We start from the raw sequence: 16,435 nt of genomic DNA, 5'->3' as shown, positions 1-16,435 counted from the left end.
TGTCAACAATATTTTCCCCTTCTATTTGCTCAAAAATCGACACTGGTTCTTGTGGATCAATGTCGAGGGTGGTCTCTTCCTCCATATGTTCAGCGGTTGACACTGGTTCTTGTGGAGCAATGTCAAGGGTGGCTCTTTCTTTTGTAATTACCCCGAAAAACCTCAATTCTAGAGGAAATATATTTTCTTTTGTTGGGCGGGTAGGAGAGCGAAATTTCCTTGGCCCTCTCGACAAGGAGGCCAGGGGTGGAGAACGAGGGGTAACATCCTCAATTTCCATTCTATTAACATCTTTTTCTTTAGTTTCCTTAGGTCCACCTCTATCCCCCACATCATCTTGTTGGTTTATCATCTCTTCGTCCCCCTCTTTCTCTACTCCCTCCAATACGTTTTCCATCACTTCCTCCTCCAACAGTTCTTCTTCGACCCTTACTAGCATCATTGGACTTCCTATTATGCTAGCTCAACCAGCTGCTGCTGAGTCACGGGGGTTTGTAACATGGCATGTATCACTAATAATCTAATGAATCTATGATTTGTAAGGACTTCCAATGCTTGGCGTGATCAACGCGTAGACCAGTCCATTAATTGAAGATTATTCCAAAGGAAAAACAAAATATCTAAGGGATGCACTTGGCGAAATCGGAGATATGCTAAAAGCTTAAAATGACACTTAAAGAGGGTAGAGAGATGACCTTCACAAGTAATGTATCGCATTATAAAGTATGTAACCTCTACCCAAGGTTGTGGTAGTGATATTTGGTCATAACCTTTCCCTTTTTGTACCATATTCTCCCTTGCGTGCAGGAATAATTCTGGAAATTATAGCATGGGTGTTTTCTGGGTGAACCACTTCTGCCCCCCTTGTGGCAATTCGCTGATAGTCAAAATGAATTCTTCTGTTACCTAAATTTCCAGCCCCTAGACCCTGGAGCGATTCCCTTCCAAATTTAGCGCAAACTCAATTATCACCCCTTCATCGAACCCCCATAACCTTTCAAAGTAAATGTGCCATATTGCATCCTGGAAAATATTCCATACTTCTAGTTGACGCTGAACCTACGCTGTGTTTTCTGGTTCATGCCTAATGGATTGGCCACCCATTTTGTTAGTTGTTTTGTAGCAACACTCGGAGTAGCAGTAAGTAGGTAAGGGGGTCGTTAGCCGATAAAGTTTGCAGTAACAGGGATGACTGTAAATTCAGGCAAAGGTTATGGTGAAATCGATGGTAAATATAGTATGATTATGGTAATTATTCCAACACATTGGAAAATATCGTATTTTAATGCCAGCCTGCATATTCGTACATGATACAATTTCCAATGCGCATGGATATGTGAAGGGTACAGTGAAGATATGAACGGGTAATGATAATAATTAGTGGTTAAAGCGAGGTTTAATAATAATGATGAGATGACATCATTATTATTAAATAAGATATCTCCCCGCAACTAAGGTATCACCGTCCTCGGTTATGGTTGGTCATGTCATAAATGAAATATCAATCAAATCCATGGAGTCATTTGGGGATGTATCTGGCGACTTACCTTAGCAGAGTATCAACACTAGCGGAGTAACAACATCAATGGAGTAACAACACTAGTGGAGTCAACATCTCTGTATTAACAACACCAGTGGAGTCAACATCGGTGAACTAACAACACTAACGGAGTATCAACATCAGGGAAGTAACAACACCAATGGGGTATCAACATTAGCAAATAGTGGAATATCCACACCGATGGAGTAACAACACCTGCGAGAAAGGGAAAGGAGTGTTGCTAATGGAGTAGCAAATAAATTTTAACTTTATTTAAAAAAAAATATTATTATTATTATTATTATTATTATTATATATATATATATATATTTATTATTATTATTATTATTTTTCATAAAAAAAAATTGTTTTTTGCTTTAGTAAATATGAGGTGTAGAGGAAGTATTTTATGCACAAATGATTTCAAAACCAAAGTCATTAGAAATATGCTTAATAAAGGAGTCCCTAGAGGTTGGGCGGTGGTATAATCTGAGGCGATGTTCGTTTACAAATAAAGGGGTATCTGCCTCATCTATTGTTGTAAGTTTAATAGTCCCATTGTCAAACACTGTGTCAACCTCATATAAGCCCATCCATCTAGAGAAGATCTTTCCTTTGAAGTCCTTGAATTGGGAATCATAGAGTAATGCCCAATCACCTTTTTGAAACACCTTTTTCTTAATGAATTTGTCATGCCACTTGGTTCACTGCTGCTGAATTGTAGCAGTACTTTGTACAACTATCAGATGAATTTAATCTAATTCATTGAGTTGTTCTAGTCGATGTTTTTGGGCTGTAGTAAGATCCAAACTTACTTCAAAAGTTGTCCTGAGCGTCTTAATTTTGAATTTCATTGGAAACAAAGAGGACTTTCCGTACACAAGCTCATATGGTGAAAACCCTGTTGTATTCTGCCATGTAGTTCTATATGCCAAAATTACTTCAAGAAGTTTTTCAACCAATTTTGATGATGGTTAGCTACGGTCTTTGTGAGAATGTTTTGCAGTACCTTATTTGTGCTCTTGACTTGACCATTCACCTGAGGATGATATGGAGATGTCACCCTGATCCAGGTGGCTCCAGACACAAGCAGAAGTCCCAAAGGACTCAAAAAGGGTCAAAATTAAAAGTGGTTAGAATGTTCCCAAACCAACACCAAATCGAAGTGCTTGTCACCTTGATTCCAACGGTGCGAACGACACTCAAATTCGAGCTCGTATGAGGGAGAAAGAGCCAGTCAAAGTTTTGGTCAAAGTTGGGAAGTGGGCCAAGTTTAAGTGTCCTACAAATTCACCGTCAACCAGCCTGGGAACCTAGCTCCCAAGAGTGGGCGAAGTTGTTGCCTCTTTAATTTGTCTAATAACCCTTATATTAGACAAAATCGAAAAATAGCTCTATATTATAAAAAAATCGAAAAAACAAAAAATATGAATAGGGGTGGCGGGACACCACCCCCACCACCCCTACCTTCCTCATTGATTGCATATATTATAAAACAAATTTTTAAATTAAATATGGTCAACGAGCCATGAACCCCGTCGACCCCCAACCAACACTCCAACTATATTATATATTATGTATGGGGTGGATAGGCCACCTCCAATGGACCTGGCCCACACCCCAACCACCCAACCACTTTACTATATACACTCATGTTAATATGTTATCGCATTTAATGTGGAGCCGGTGGGGATTGAACCCCCTCAGCCCATGGGGGCCCACCCCCAACGGGCAAACCCATGTGGCACCATGCCAAAGAAAACCACAAACCAAACACTGCCGATATTTAATCAACGACATACCATAAAAAATAATAATAATAATAATAATAAAATAATAAATAAATAAAAATAAAAAATAAATAAAATAAATAAATAAATAAATTAAATTAAATTAAAATTAAAAATAAAAAATAAAAATAAAAAATAAAAATAAAAATAAATAATAAATAATAAATAAATAAATAAAATAAAAATAAAAATAAAAAATAAAATAAAATAAAAAAAATTAAAAATAAAATTAAAAAAAACGCTCCCAAAATATTTCGGTTACAACATTTTACCAACCATGGACTATTATTGGGAGGCGGGGGGATTCGAACCCCAACCATCGCCCGGATAAGCTGACTCCACCACCATTGCGCCATGACCTTGGTGCTTTGAATACTTCGCCGACGAAATAATATTTAAACTCATTTACACAGTGCATCCAGGTAAGAGAGTGCGGCATGGATTTCGAGATAGAGGAAGAACCTTAACACACTTTTCGAGACAATTTTTTAATTAATTGTAAGTGGAACCATGAGCATGGAGTAGAGACAAGGAGAACCATGATTGAGCCCAATTTTTAGGAGGGAAAAATTTTTCTAGTGTCCAAATTGGACAAACTTTATGTTGATCCCACACCTCTCAGCGACACAAACCTGATGGCGCAGACAGAATTTTGATTTGAGTAGCAGAGATTCAGATGACCCGGAGAAGGGTATCTTTAAGGAATCTAGGGGGAATCTAAAAGATTCCTGTAGCCCCATATTTTCACTTTGTCAGAATTCAGAAATTTGACAATCGATTTTACACTTTTCGACACCACGAATCTGTTTTAAGATATTCCGACACATAGGAAATAGTTAAGTATAACTTGGTCTAGTGTAGAGTTAGGTAAAGTGTGTTTCTTTACTATGTACATTTGTCACTTACAATACGATGGTCACGATATGTTCTAGACATGAAGTGATCTGATAGTTCATTCTCTCCTTGGTATTACCAACACTTGATCCATGGCTTAACACCCTATTGGTCTATGATCTCTATTTAAAGAGCACGGAGGGTCATTTGTAATGACTGTTCATGAGAAAATTTTATGTAAAGTTTCTTTCTTTTATTAATAAATTGCCTGAAGTGGCCACATTGGCCCAAGCCATGGACTGTTTCCCTCTTTGAGAGTTTTAACCATGTCAAGGATACTGGTGTATTGATCTGTGATCTATTTGTGAGCGGTGTCCTCTGGTATTCTATCTGAGGAACTTACCCTATAAATTCTTACATGGTATCAGAGCTATTTGAGGGTCACATCTGTTGGTGATCCAAATCCGAAGCCGGTACAACTACATCTGACTATTGTTTCCTATATCTACTATTACTAACTGGTTTTGGTCCGAGATGACTGCTCTATTGTGTTAGGAGCATCTGTTCCAATGAGGAACCCCTTTCTTTTCACGCGAAAATGTTTCCGGTAACCCTAGCTACGTCATTTTTAAGATCAGAGGTATACAGTGTTTATTTGCAGTTTTAGTTGTTCATCTCTCTATTTATTTCAGTTTATTTAGCTGTCTGTTTTTTATTACCGGATCTATACCTTTCATTTCTATGTATGCACATTGTCTCGCGACGCTGTGCAATCTGGGAAATCAGAAACAGAAAGAAAATATTTTTCTCATGCATATGCTCTTTTCCATCGCGCCTTAATGTGATCTCGAAAAATTAGAAACATTGAGGAACATATTTAGTTTCCGGCAAAAGCTAACTTGAAGCCATAAGGTTTGGTTATTTTGCATGTTTGCGTTGGGTTGTGTGGTTTTTTGTTTTGTAGGAAAAAATAGTTTTTTCAAGTAAGAACACACCCCAAAGCTTAATTAAATAAATAAACAAATAAATAAATAAATAAATAAATAAATAAATAAATAAATAAATAAATAAATAAATAAATAAATAAATAAATAAATAAATAAATAAATAAATAAATAAATAAATTTCCTCTTTTCCAAAAATTACTAACCTTTTAAACTAGCTCACTTGGTCCAAAGTTACTTTATGAGAATAGAGATCTTGGGTTCAAGTCCTTTTTTTTGTTGAATTACTTTTTCAAAAAGCACATGTAACTTATGTTGTCACTTGTAATTCTAAAGTCTCTTTATCTTTTATTTAAGTTACAATTTAGTGAGTAGCTCATACAGTACCATTGTAAAAGTGACTTTCACTTATTTATAAAAGTGGGTCACATCTTTTTTTTTTAAGTGAGCTAATTAGATTAAGTTTGGAAAGGAGGGGGGGGGGGTTGGGATTTTTATCATTCACTTCCGCACAATCACGCACTTCATCAGCATCTTCAACAACTTTTATTCAAAATAACATAACTTCTTTATCCGGAAGCCGTTTTGTTGTGAAACCAGCTCAAAAAGATAGAAAAGATAGTTTAATGCCTTAGAATTCAACCTCTTCGAGGGGGCAACCTCCTTTACATTACACAAATGAACAATTCTTGGATGATTCAAATGACAAAACCTCCTTTCTATATATAGGAGTCTAAGGAGTCACAATATAACCCAGTCGACCTAACAATAATAATATAAAGCCACAAAAATAACAATAGAGGGATTCTATGGGGCACAATAATAAAAATATGGGGACAATAGAGGCACAACAATATTAATAAGGGATACAACTACAACAGTAATGGGGTAATCACTAGTATTATAGGGACCTAACATGCCCCTCTCCTTCAAAAAAGTGTTGTCCTCAATGCTTGAGTAGTTCTGGATGCTTCTGTATAAAATTTTCATCCTCCCATGTGGAATCTTCAGCGGATAAGTTATTCCACTTGATGAGATACTCCAAAATTGATCGATTTCATAGCTGCCGAGTTCTTGTTTCTGTGACTGCTTTTGGTTCCAATATAATTTTTCCTTCCTCGTCAAGTTCTGGCAATATTGTTTGAACTAGGAGCTTGTCGCCTATAACCTTCTTTAAACATGAAACATAGAAAACTGGGTGCACTCGAGACGCTGCAAGAAGCTCCAATTTGTATGACATAGTACCAATATTTTGCAACACCTTGTACAGACCATAATACTTTGGTGATACCAAATGTTATGAAACCAGCTCACAAAAAGATAGAAAAGATAGTTGAACGCCTTAGAATTGAGCCTCTTCGACGGGGCATCAGTTACCGATAATAATGCTCTACTATGCCTTTTGAATTCATCAAAATAATTTTTCAAACCAAGCTTAAGAAAAAATTAAAAAAAAAAAAATCTACACACCTTTTTTCACTTTGAAGGAGCTTGATATTGCCTCTGATGTATCTCTGTAATTTTGAATCATCCAGTTCTGAAATTGTGATCTGCAGTAGCCCTCTGTGTCCTCTTTCCAATGCCACCAGTCTGATCCAAATTGGATTCTCCAAGGAAGAGTTATGCCAAATGTCCCACAGTGACCTGATTATAGACTACTTTAGTAGAGAGAACTTTTACGACATGCCACATGTCTCTATTTCAACCTTTGGCTCTGAAAAATATATACAAAAAACTACAATCCGTCCTATTTCTTTAGCTTCTTACGAAACTTCAATCTGATGCTCAGAGAGAAAGTTATGACTATTTTCCCTAGGTCACCTGTTTGGAATGTAATTCAGGAGTCTGCAAAAAGACCAACTTCCTCAGATCATATCTTTGCAAATATAGCGCGAAAAGCTCTGAAATTTGGATCCGAGGTTCAGTTCGATTTCTTATCAAATGGGTTTTTTTTTTGCTTCTGAAACGTCGTAAAAAAAAAGTTATAGCGAAAATTCCACGATGACCTATTTGGAGCAACAAAACCCAAGAATCCAAAGCTTTGATACCAAATGTTATGAAACCAGCTCAAAAAGATAGTTGAACGCCTTAGAATTCAGCCTCTTCGAGGGGGCAACCTCCTTTACATTAAAAAAATGAACAATTCTTGGATGATTCAAATGAAAAAACCTCCTTTCTATATATAGGAGTCTAAGGAGTCACAATATAACCCAGCCAACCTAAAAAGAATAATATAAAGCCACAAAAATAACAATAGAGGGATTCTATGGGGCACAGTAATAAAAATATGGGGACAATAGGGGCGCAACAATATTAATAAGGGATACAACTACAATAGTAATGGGGTAATCACTAGTATTATAGGGACCTAACACGTTTGCAGAGATGTTTTTTTAATCAGTCTATATTTTCAAGATCTTTCCATTGAAACACTTAATTTCAACATCTACAGCTTTAGTTTCTTTTAAAATGGAAAGTCCATACCAAATTATTCTTGACAACACCAACTACTTCCAATAGTGGTCCTACATTGTGGATTTACTTATTAGTAAAGGTCTTTACAGAATAGCCTCAGGCCAAGAAACTAAACCTGAATATGAAGATAAGGCAGCCAAATGGAAAAATAGGCAAGATCAAGAATTTGAGTTGATAGGGATGTCTATTTCTCCAGACCTTAGATTCCATATCGCAGAACTTGATACCCCTATTGAAGTAATGAAACAACTTACTAAAGTTTTTGGAATTAAAAATGAAATTAGAGCCCATCAACTCGAAAATGAGTTGCTTATGTTGGACCCCAATAATTTTTCTTCCATTGAAGATTTTTTGTCCAAGTTCAAGACCCTTAGACTTCTTTTGGAAGGTTTTAAGGTTAAGAAATAAGATGGTAGCCTTATCTATTCCATTCTTACTAAGTTGGGACCAGCCTACTCTATGTCTGTTTCCACCTTCCATTCTACTAGAGAAACCTTTATTTCTCAAGGACAAGACTATAAGTCCCCCTCTTTTGATGTCTTTTTTTATTCTTTAATAAGAGAACAAGAAAAACTCTTATATCTTGGTCTTCTTAATCTTGAAAACTCTTCTAAGAAAGCCATCAAGAACCAAATTCAAAGAATCCTAAGAAGCAATATCCTAAAAAGAATGGTCCTAAACCAAACAAGGGTCCTAAGAAATTTCAGTCTCAAAATGAAAAATCATTTCAACAAAATGATAAGGCAAACAAAACAAAGGGAATAAGACTGATAGACATTGGCACTTTTGTAATTAAGATGGCCACTTAGAATCCAAATGCTTTAAGAAGATGAAAGCCTTGGAAGCAACAATGAAGAAGCATAAAATCCATTTGGAGCACTCTTCAACTTCATCTTCATCTTCAGGAATAACACTTTCTACATGTGGTTGTCAAGCATCTCGTTCTGGCTATGCACTAAATGTGTCTTCTTCTTCTCATTCTCTTAAGTGGCTCATTGATTATGGAGATTCTTATCACATTGCAAAAGACAAAGCCATGTTTTCTTCTTTAAATGATTGTAACACCAAAAATATATATGTTGGTGATGATAGATCTCTTTGTGTTGTAGGGACTGGAACTGTTCATCTAGAAAATGGTTAATTTAATGATGTATTATGTGCTCCAACCTTATCCTGCAACCTTCTATCTGTATGTCAGATAAATCATTCAGGTGAAAGTAAAACCATTGAATTTTCACCTCACGATGTTGTAATTAAGGACCTAAGAGATCCTAAATATATTTTAGCTACTGACATTGCTGATGATTCTACAAAGTTGTATAAGTTTAACAAATTTGGGTCATCAACTCTTCCCTCAGTGTTTGTTGCTCATAATGATGAAGTGAGCAAACTTTGGCTTGAGCAATTTGGTCACTTAAACTATCGCTCCCTTCAAAAGCTAAGAAAATATGGTGGTAATTCTTCCTATGGTATCTTGCAGAGATGGTGTTTGTTCCGAATGTGTACTTGGAAAACATCATCGGGATAGTTTTGAAAAATGTGTCTCTTGGCACGCCTCGGCCCCTTTACAGCTTATGCATAGTGATTTATGTGGTCCACTTCCAGTTGTTTCATTCTCTGGCTACAATTATTTCTTAACATTCATTGATGATTTCTCCATACGCACTTGGGTATACTTCTTAAAACTCAAGAGTGAAGTATTTAACTTGTTCGTGGCCTTTAAGGCCTTTGTTGAAAAACAATTTGGACATCAAATTCTTAAGCTAAGATCTGATAGTGGCGGACAATATGTTATCAACAAATTCATCAACCTTTGCACAAAGAATCGAATTCAAATGCAACATATTGTTCCATATACTCCACAACAAAATGGTGTAGCTGAAAGGAAGAATCACACCTTAAAAGAAATGGCTAATTGTATGCTTCAATCTAAAGGACTTATTCTTAATTTTTGGGTAGAAGCAATTAACTGTGCAAATTACATAGTAAATCACATTCCTACTAAGGTTTTAAAGAATATCACTCCAGAAGAAGCATGGAGCTCAATTAAACCAGATGTAAGTCACTTTCGTGTTTTTGGAAGTGAAGCATGGGCCCATATTCCAAATGAAAAACATAAAGCTTTAGAACCTAAGAGTGAAAAATGTATTTTTGTTGGATATTCTAAAGGTGTCAAAGGATATCGACTTATTCCACTTAGGTCCAAAAATGTTATCATTAGAAGAGATGTAAAGTTTGCTGAAAATATATCGGCCTACGAGCCTAGTTCGGCGGATGTGCCACCTCTCTCTATCCCTTCTACTTCTGAAAATATTTCTTCTTTAGATGATGACAGCGAGGATGACAATCCTCCCCCACCTTCTCAAGATCCTCCTTCAGCTCCTCAGCTTAGAAAATGGGTTCGTGCTAGTCGGGATGCAGCAGGTGCTCTTGAAGGTGATCCTACAGATCGGCGACGTATACGTTCTCAGTTCGATAGAGCCTCTTCTTTATTGTCTCAAGTTTCAACGAATTATGATCCTAATACCTTTGCAGAAGCTTCAGGCCATCCAGATTGGGATGTAGCTATGAATGAAGAATATCATTCATTATTGGCAAATGATACATGGGATCTTTTTCCTCTTGCAAGGGGACGAAAACTTGTTAGATGCAAATGGGTTTACAGAACCAAGTATGGACCAGATGGAAAAGTTGATAAACATAAAGCTTGACTTGTTGCTAAGGGTTTTTCACAAGTTGGAGGCATTGACTATACTGAAACCTTCTCCCCTATTGCCAAAATGAACTCTATCCGCCTTGTTCTTTCCCTTGCTGCCTCTTTCAAATGGGAATTCCATCAGATGGATGTTAAATCTGCCTTCTTGCATGGGGACTTCATGGGGGCTTGCATGAAGAAATCTATATGGAACAACCTACTGGCTTTATACAAACAGATTCCAGCCTTATATGTTGGCTTAAGAAATGCCTTTATGGTCTCAAGAAGGCCCCTTGAGCTTGGTATGCCAAAATGTATAGCTTTCTTTTAGATACTAGCTTTTCTAGGTGTCATTCTAACAATACTATCTACACAAAGAAAGTGGATAAGTCTCTTATCATTCTTGTTCTTTATGTTGATGATCTTATCCTTACTGGTAGTAATCCCAACCTTATAAAACATGTGAATTCCAACCTTAAAAGAAGTTTGAAATGACAGAATTAGGACAATTGCATTATTTTCTTGGTCTTCAAGTCTTACAATCCAAGGAAAATATTTCCCTTTCCCAGTACAAGTATGCCTGTGATCTTCTACGCCAATTTCACGTGGAAGACTATAAGCCAGACCCTTCTCCCTTTCAGTCTAGAGCCAAACTTTCAGTCACTTTTAGTTCCCCTGAAGTTGATGCTACCTTATACCGTCAGCTTGTAGGAAAAATTTTGTATCTGACCCATACCCATCCTGACCTTTCCTTTTCTGTTGGCCTTATTTCTAGGTTTATGCAAAACCCACATGAAAGTCATTGGAAAGAAGCTAAAAGAATAATTCATTATGTTCGAGGTATAGTTTAGTTTTGGATTCATTACAGTGTAGAAGCATCTACTCTATTGGTTGGTTTCACTGATTCCAATTGAGCTGGTAACCCTGATGATTGGAAGTCTACTGCAGGTTATGTCTTCACTCTTGGCTCTGGACCTATTACATGGGCTTGCAAGAAACAAAGTGCCATTTCTCTTTCTTTAGCAGAAGCAGAGTATCGTGGTGCCGTAGAAGCTAGTAAGGAAGCCATGTGGCTTCATCAGATCCTATCAGAGTTTGGTTTTCAGCAGTAACATCCGACTACATTTTGGTGCGATAATCAAAGTGCCATTCAACTATGAAAAAATCCAGTCCAACATTAGCGCAACAAACACATTGAACTACACATGCACTTCATCAGAAAGCTCATTCATGACCATGTTCTTGAAGTGCAATATTGTTCAACCGATGATCAAGTTACATACATCTTTACAAAGGCTCTCACAGAGGCGAAGTTTACTAAACTTTGATTTATGGTTGGAGTTCAGGAAGTTGTCACTAAGGGTGGATAGGCTCTAATGCCTCCTTCCTTCTCCTATTGTGTCATATTTGTACGTCCTTCAATCCTATCCCAAGTTTTTCTTAAGGGGGGATGTTAGGATATTCCGACACATAGGAAATAATTAAGTATAACTTGGTCTAGTGTAGAGTTAGGTAAAGTGTGTTTCTTTACTATGTACATTTGTAACTTACTATCCGATGGTCATGATATGTTCTAGACATGAAGTGATCCGACGGTTCATTCTCTCCTTGGTATTACAGACACTTGATCCATGGCATAACACGCGATTGGTCTATGATCTCTATTTAAAGAGCATGGATGGTCATTTGTAGGGTGACCATTCATGAGAGAAGCTTATGTAAATTTCTTTCTTTTATTAATAAATTTCCTGAAGTGGCTGCATTGGCTCAGGCCATGGACTGCTTCCTTCTTTGAGGGTTTTAACCACGTCAAGAATAATGGTGTATTGATCTGTGATCTATTTGTGAGCGGTGTCCTATGGTGTTCTATCTGAGGAACTTACCTTATAAATTCCTACAATCTTATGGTGTAATCAAATTTTCCATTTGATCATTCTATTTTTCGGCCACTTTTCAAAGTGGAGTGCAAGTGTCAGTATTCAATGTGAGAGCAGTGATTTCCATGATATTCGAAGCTACAATATTGATGGTACAACCAGATCCAATAGTTTATCATCCTCTTCTTCAGATAACTCCTTGATGTGAGGTATATGTAGTATGATCATGTACTTCTTTGTCTCTTTGCTTGAGATGCATTGTGCTGTATAGATCCCTATTTGATGTTCGATGTGGGATCTTGTGTTGTTCTTGATGTGAGATGTACTTGTTGTCATGTTTTGATTGAGATCCCTTTGTCACTATGTTGACGGGATACTTATGTCTTGCCATGTATGTTTGAATGGAGATCCCTTTGATGCCATGTTGGCGGGATGCTCATTATTATCATACGTAAAATTATGTCATGCTGATAGGAGACCTTTTGTAAATGAGAGTTCCTGTAGCGGAACATCTCGTAGAGCCACTCCTGCATGAGGGCATATTCCTTGCATGATAGAGAAAACACATGCATGTACATCATCACTCTTTCCAGCACTTAATGTAGCAACCTACACCATCTTGACACTAGGGCCTGGAGACGTAGTCCCTCCTCGAAGAACTCCATTATAAACATCTTGTGTTTTATGTTGCTGATTCTTGTCATGTTCCCTCTTCTTTACATCATGCATATATGTTACTATATGCTCCTTTAAATGCAATTCTAATCACATCACGAAGGAAAAACATCTTGGTTAAATCTGGGACTTGAGTCAACTCGGATCAAGTTTGGTATTGAAGCAATCTTTGCGTGGATGTGAATTGCTAGCATGAACAATGGAATGTGCAATGATGGAGGATGACAAAGTGATGTATGAGACCATGCTCAAAATTTCCCAAAAGGTGGAAATAATGTATGAAGCTCTACAAAAAGAGACAGAGGAAAAGCAACGAGTGCAGCTTTAGTTGCGAGCCACAGAAGAGGCCCTGGAAGAATTGAAGCACAACAACTAGAGTCTTCAAGTAGATAACGCCCAATTGAAGATGCTTCTATAAGAAGAGAAAGAGGTGAAATATAGTTTTCTATGACAACTGCAAGCTAAGGACGAGGCCTTGGAGAAGCTGCAGTGTGACCCATGTGAGGTAAAAAGTAATTCTCCATCTTCATGTATGTTTCCTGATGATGATTTCGCTGGTTTTGAAAATCATACCACATGAATTGGCTCCAAATTGTTGAAGAGAATAGGGTATGAAGGAAAATTCTTGGACATTAATGGCCAAGGCATTGTCAACCCCATCAAAGTATGGGAATTACCCCATTAGGCAGGACTTGGGTATGTCGAAAACGAGGTTGGGGAATGTGCCATGACAGCCAGCAAACCACTAACAACAGATGATGAGAAGCCCTCATCAGTTCTTTCCAAATCGACAGTGGAGGCAAAAGATGTTGATTTCCCTTCAGTTTCATCTTCACATAGTATGATTTCTATTGGATATGTGGAGATACCAATTACAGGGACAAACATGAGGCTCCTTACTAGGATGAGGTACAAGGAGGAAGAAGAACTTTGTGTTAATAACCAAGGCATAACTCAACCATTGGAGGTTGTGCAGAGACCTCGATTTGTAGGCTTGGGATACAATGAAGGAGAATGCTCAAAGGTGTCAGATTCTTTTGAGACATCATCAAAATAGTCGAGGAAAGAGAATGATGGGAACACATCACCATCATCCCATGACAGTGCCCATTGCAGGGACAGAGTTGAGACAAGCTCTAATCGCCATAATGACACCAGAGGCAGCAAGGAAAGGTATAACCAGTCTCAATATTCAAATTTTCATTTCAATTACAATCATGTTGTTAATGATGGACATAAATCAAGGCATTGAAAAACATGTATCTTTTGTGGATTACATAACCATATGTTTGTTGAGTGTTGGAAAAGAATAGCAGAACACAAAAGGAGGCAGCGTGAAAGACCCTCTTAACAACAGGTAAAGAAACATGTTAAGCAGACCTGGAGGAGGAAGATGTATTGCAGTCATTGCAACAGAAGTGCCCATCAAAGAGCCATGTATTGGAGGCTCCATCCAGAGCAGCATCGCAAGGACAAAGCATCTGTGCGTGAACTAGTTGGAAAAGTCATTCGACAAGAAAAACCACCACAGGGGGGTGACCCATTCACATCAATAAGTGAAAAATGGTTTCTAGATATGTTAGCTTGTCATGATCGTACTTTTGTAAATCATTTGTTGCATTTTAAAATGTAAAAGTGATGATGTGTTTTCCATCACTTGTTAAGTAACAATGATGTTTGGTCTTACTTTGTGTTGCATTTTCAACTGTGAAAGTGATGTTGTGTTTCCATCACTTGTCAAAGAAACAATAATGTTTGGCCTTATTTTTGTAAATGATGTGTTGCAGTGATGATGTGTTTTCCATCACTTGTTGAAGCAACAATGATATGTTGGCCTTGTTTTCATAGCTAGGGTATTGTTTCCATTTTGATGTAAACTTGACCACCGAGTATGTGTTATAAATTCGTGGAAAGTATGGGATGCTTGGGTGATTAGTTGGTCATGTATGTCAAGCATGTAATTTGCAAAAATGTACTACGGGTTTGTAGAGGTTGTCGTTTTTGGCTTATCGCTTATGGCTCCAAAGGAAAAAGGTGAAGGAGAAGGAAGGATGACTTATCAGACACTTGTAAGTGCAAACAAGTTATAGAGAAGTTGTAGATTATTTTTCATGCTTTTGGAGGACCAAAATCTCCTCAATGGGGAGGATTGATACAGGTGGCTCCAGACACAAGCAGAAGTCCCAGAGGACTAAAAAAGGGTCAAAATTCAAAGTGGTCAAAAGGTTCCCAAACCAACACCAAATCGAAGTGCTTGTCGCCCTGATTCCAACAGTGTGAACGACACTCAAATCTGAGCTCGCATGAGGGAGAAAGAGTCAGTCAAAGTTTTGGTCAAAGTTGGGCAGTGGGCCGGGTTTAAGTGTCCTACAAATTCATCATCAACTGGCGTGGGAACCTAGCTCCCGAGAACAGACAAAGTTGTTGCCTCTTTAATTTATCTAATAACCCTTATATTAGACAAAATCGAAAAATAGTTCTATATTATAAAAAAATAGAAAAAAATATATATGAATAGGGGTGGCGAACCACCACCCCCGCCACCCCCACCTTCCCCATTGATTGCATATATTATAAAACAAATTTTTAAATTAAATATGGTCGATGGCCCCCAACCAACTCTCCAACTATATTATATATTATGTATGGGGTGGGCGGGCCACCTCCGGTGGACCCAAACCACCCAACCACTTTACTATATACACTCATGTTAATATTCCATTGCGTTTAATGTGGAGCCGGTGGGGATTGAACCAACCTAGCCCACATAATCCGGCCCCCACCAAGGGCCCCATGTGGCACCATGCCAAAACAAACAACAAACCAAACACCGCCGATATTTAATGAACGACATACCCAAAAAAAAAATACGCGCCCAAAATATTACATCATTTTACCAACCATGGACTATTATTGGGAGGTGGGGGCATTCAAACCCCAACCATCGCCCGAATAAGCCGACTCTACCACCATTGTGCAATGAGCCCGGTGCTTTGAATACTCCATCGACGAAATAATATTTAAACTCATTTACACAATGCGTTCGGGTAGGAGAGTGCAACACAGATTTCGAGACAGAGGAGGCAGAACCTTGACATGATTTTCAAGACAATATTTTAATTAATTGTAGGTGGAACCATGAGTGTGGAGCAGAGGCAGGCGGAACCATGATTGAGCCCAATTTTTAGGAGGGCAAAATTTTTCCATTGTCCAAATTGGACAAACTTTATGTCGATCCTACACCTCTCAGCGACACGAACCTAATGGCGCAGATAGAATTTTGATTTGAGTAGCAGATCTTCAAATGACTCGAAGGAGGGAATATTTAAGGAATCTAGGGGAAATCTAAAAGATTCCTATCGCCCCATATTTTCACTTTGTTAGAATTCAGAAATTTGATAGTTGATTTTACACTATTCGATGCCACGAATCTGATGGTGTAATCATATTTTCCATTTGATCATTCTATTTTCAGCCACTTTTCAAAGTGGAGTGTAGGTGTCAGCATTCAATGTGCGAGCAATCATTTCCATGATATTCGACGCCACGAGATTGATGGTATAGCCAGATCCAATAGTTTATCATCCTCTTCTTTAGATAACTCC

The sequence above is a fragment of the Pinus tabuliformis genome, chromosome 2_2 (genome assembly GCF_031772625.1).
Source record: "Pinus tabuliformis cultivar Carrire ecotype Pingquan chromosome 2_2, CPIR1, whole genome shotgun sequence".
Taxonomy (NCBI): Eukaryota; Viridiplantae; Streptophyta; class Pinopsida; order Pinales; family Pinaceae; genus Pinus; species Pinus tabuliformis.
The sequence above is the reverse complement of the archived record's forward strand: the minus strand, read 5'-3'. Positions refer to the sequence as shown.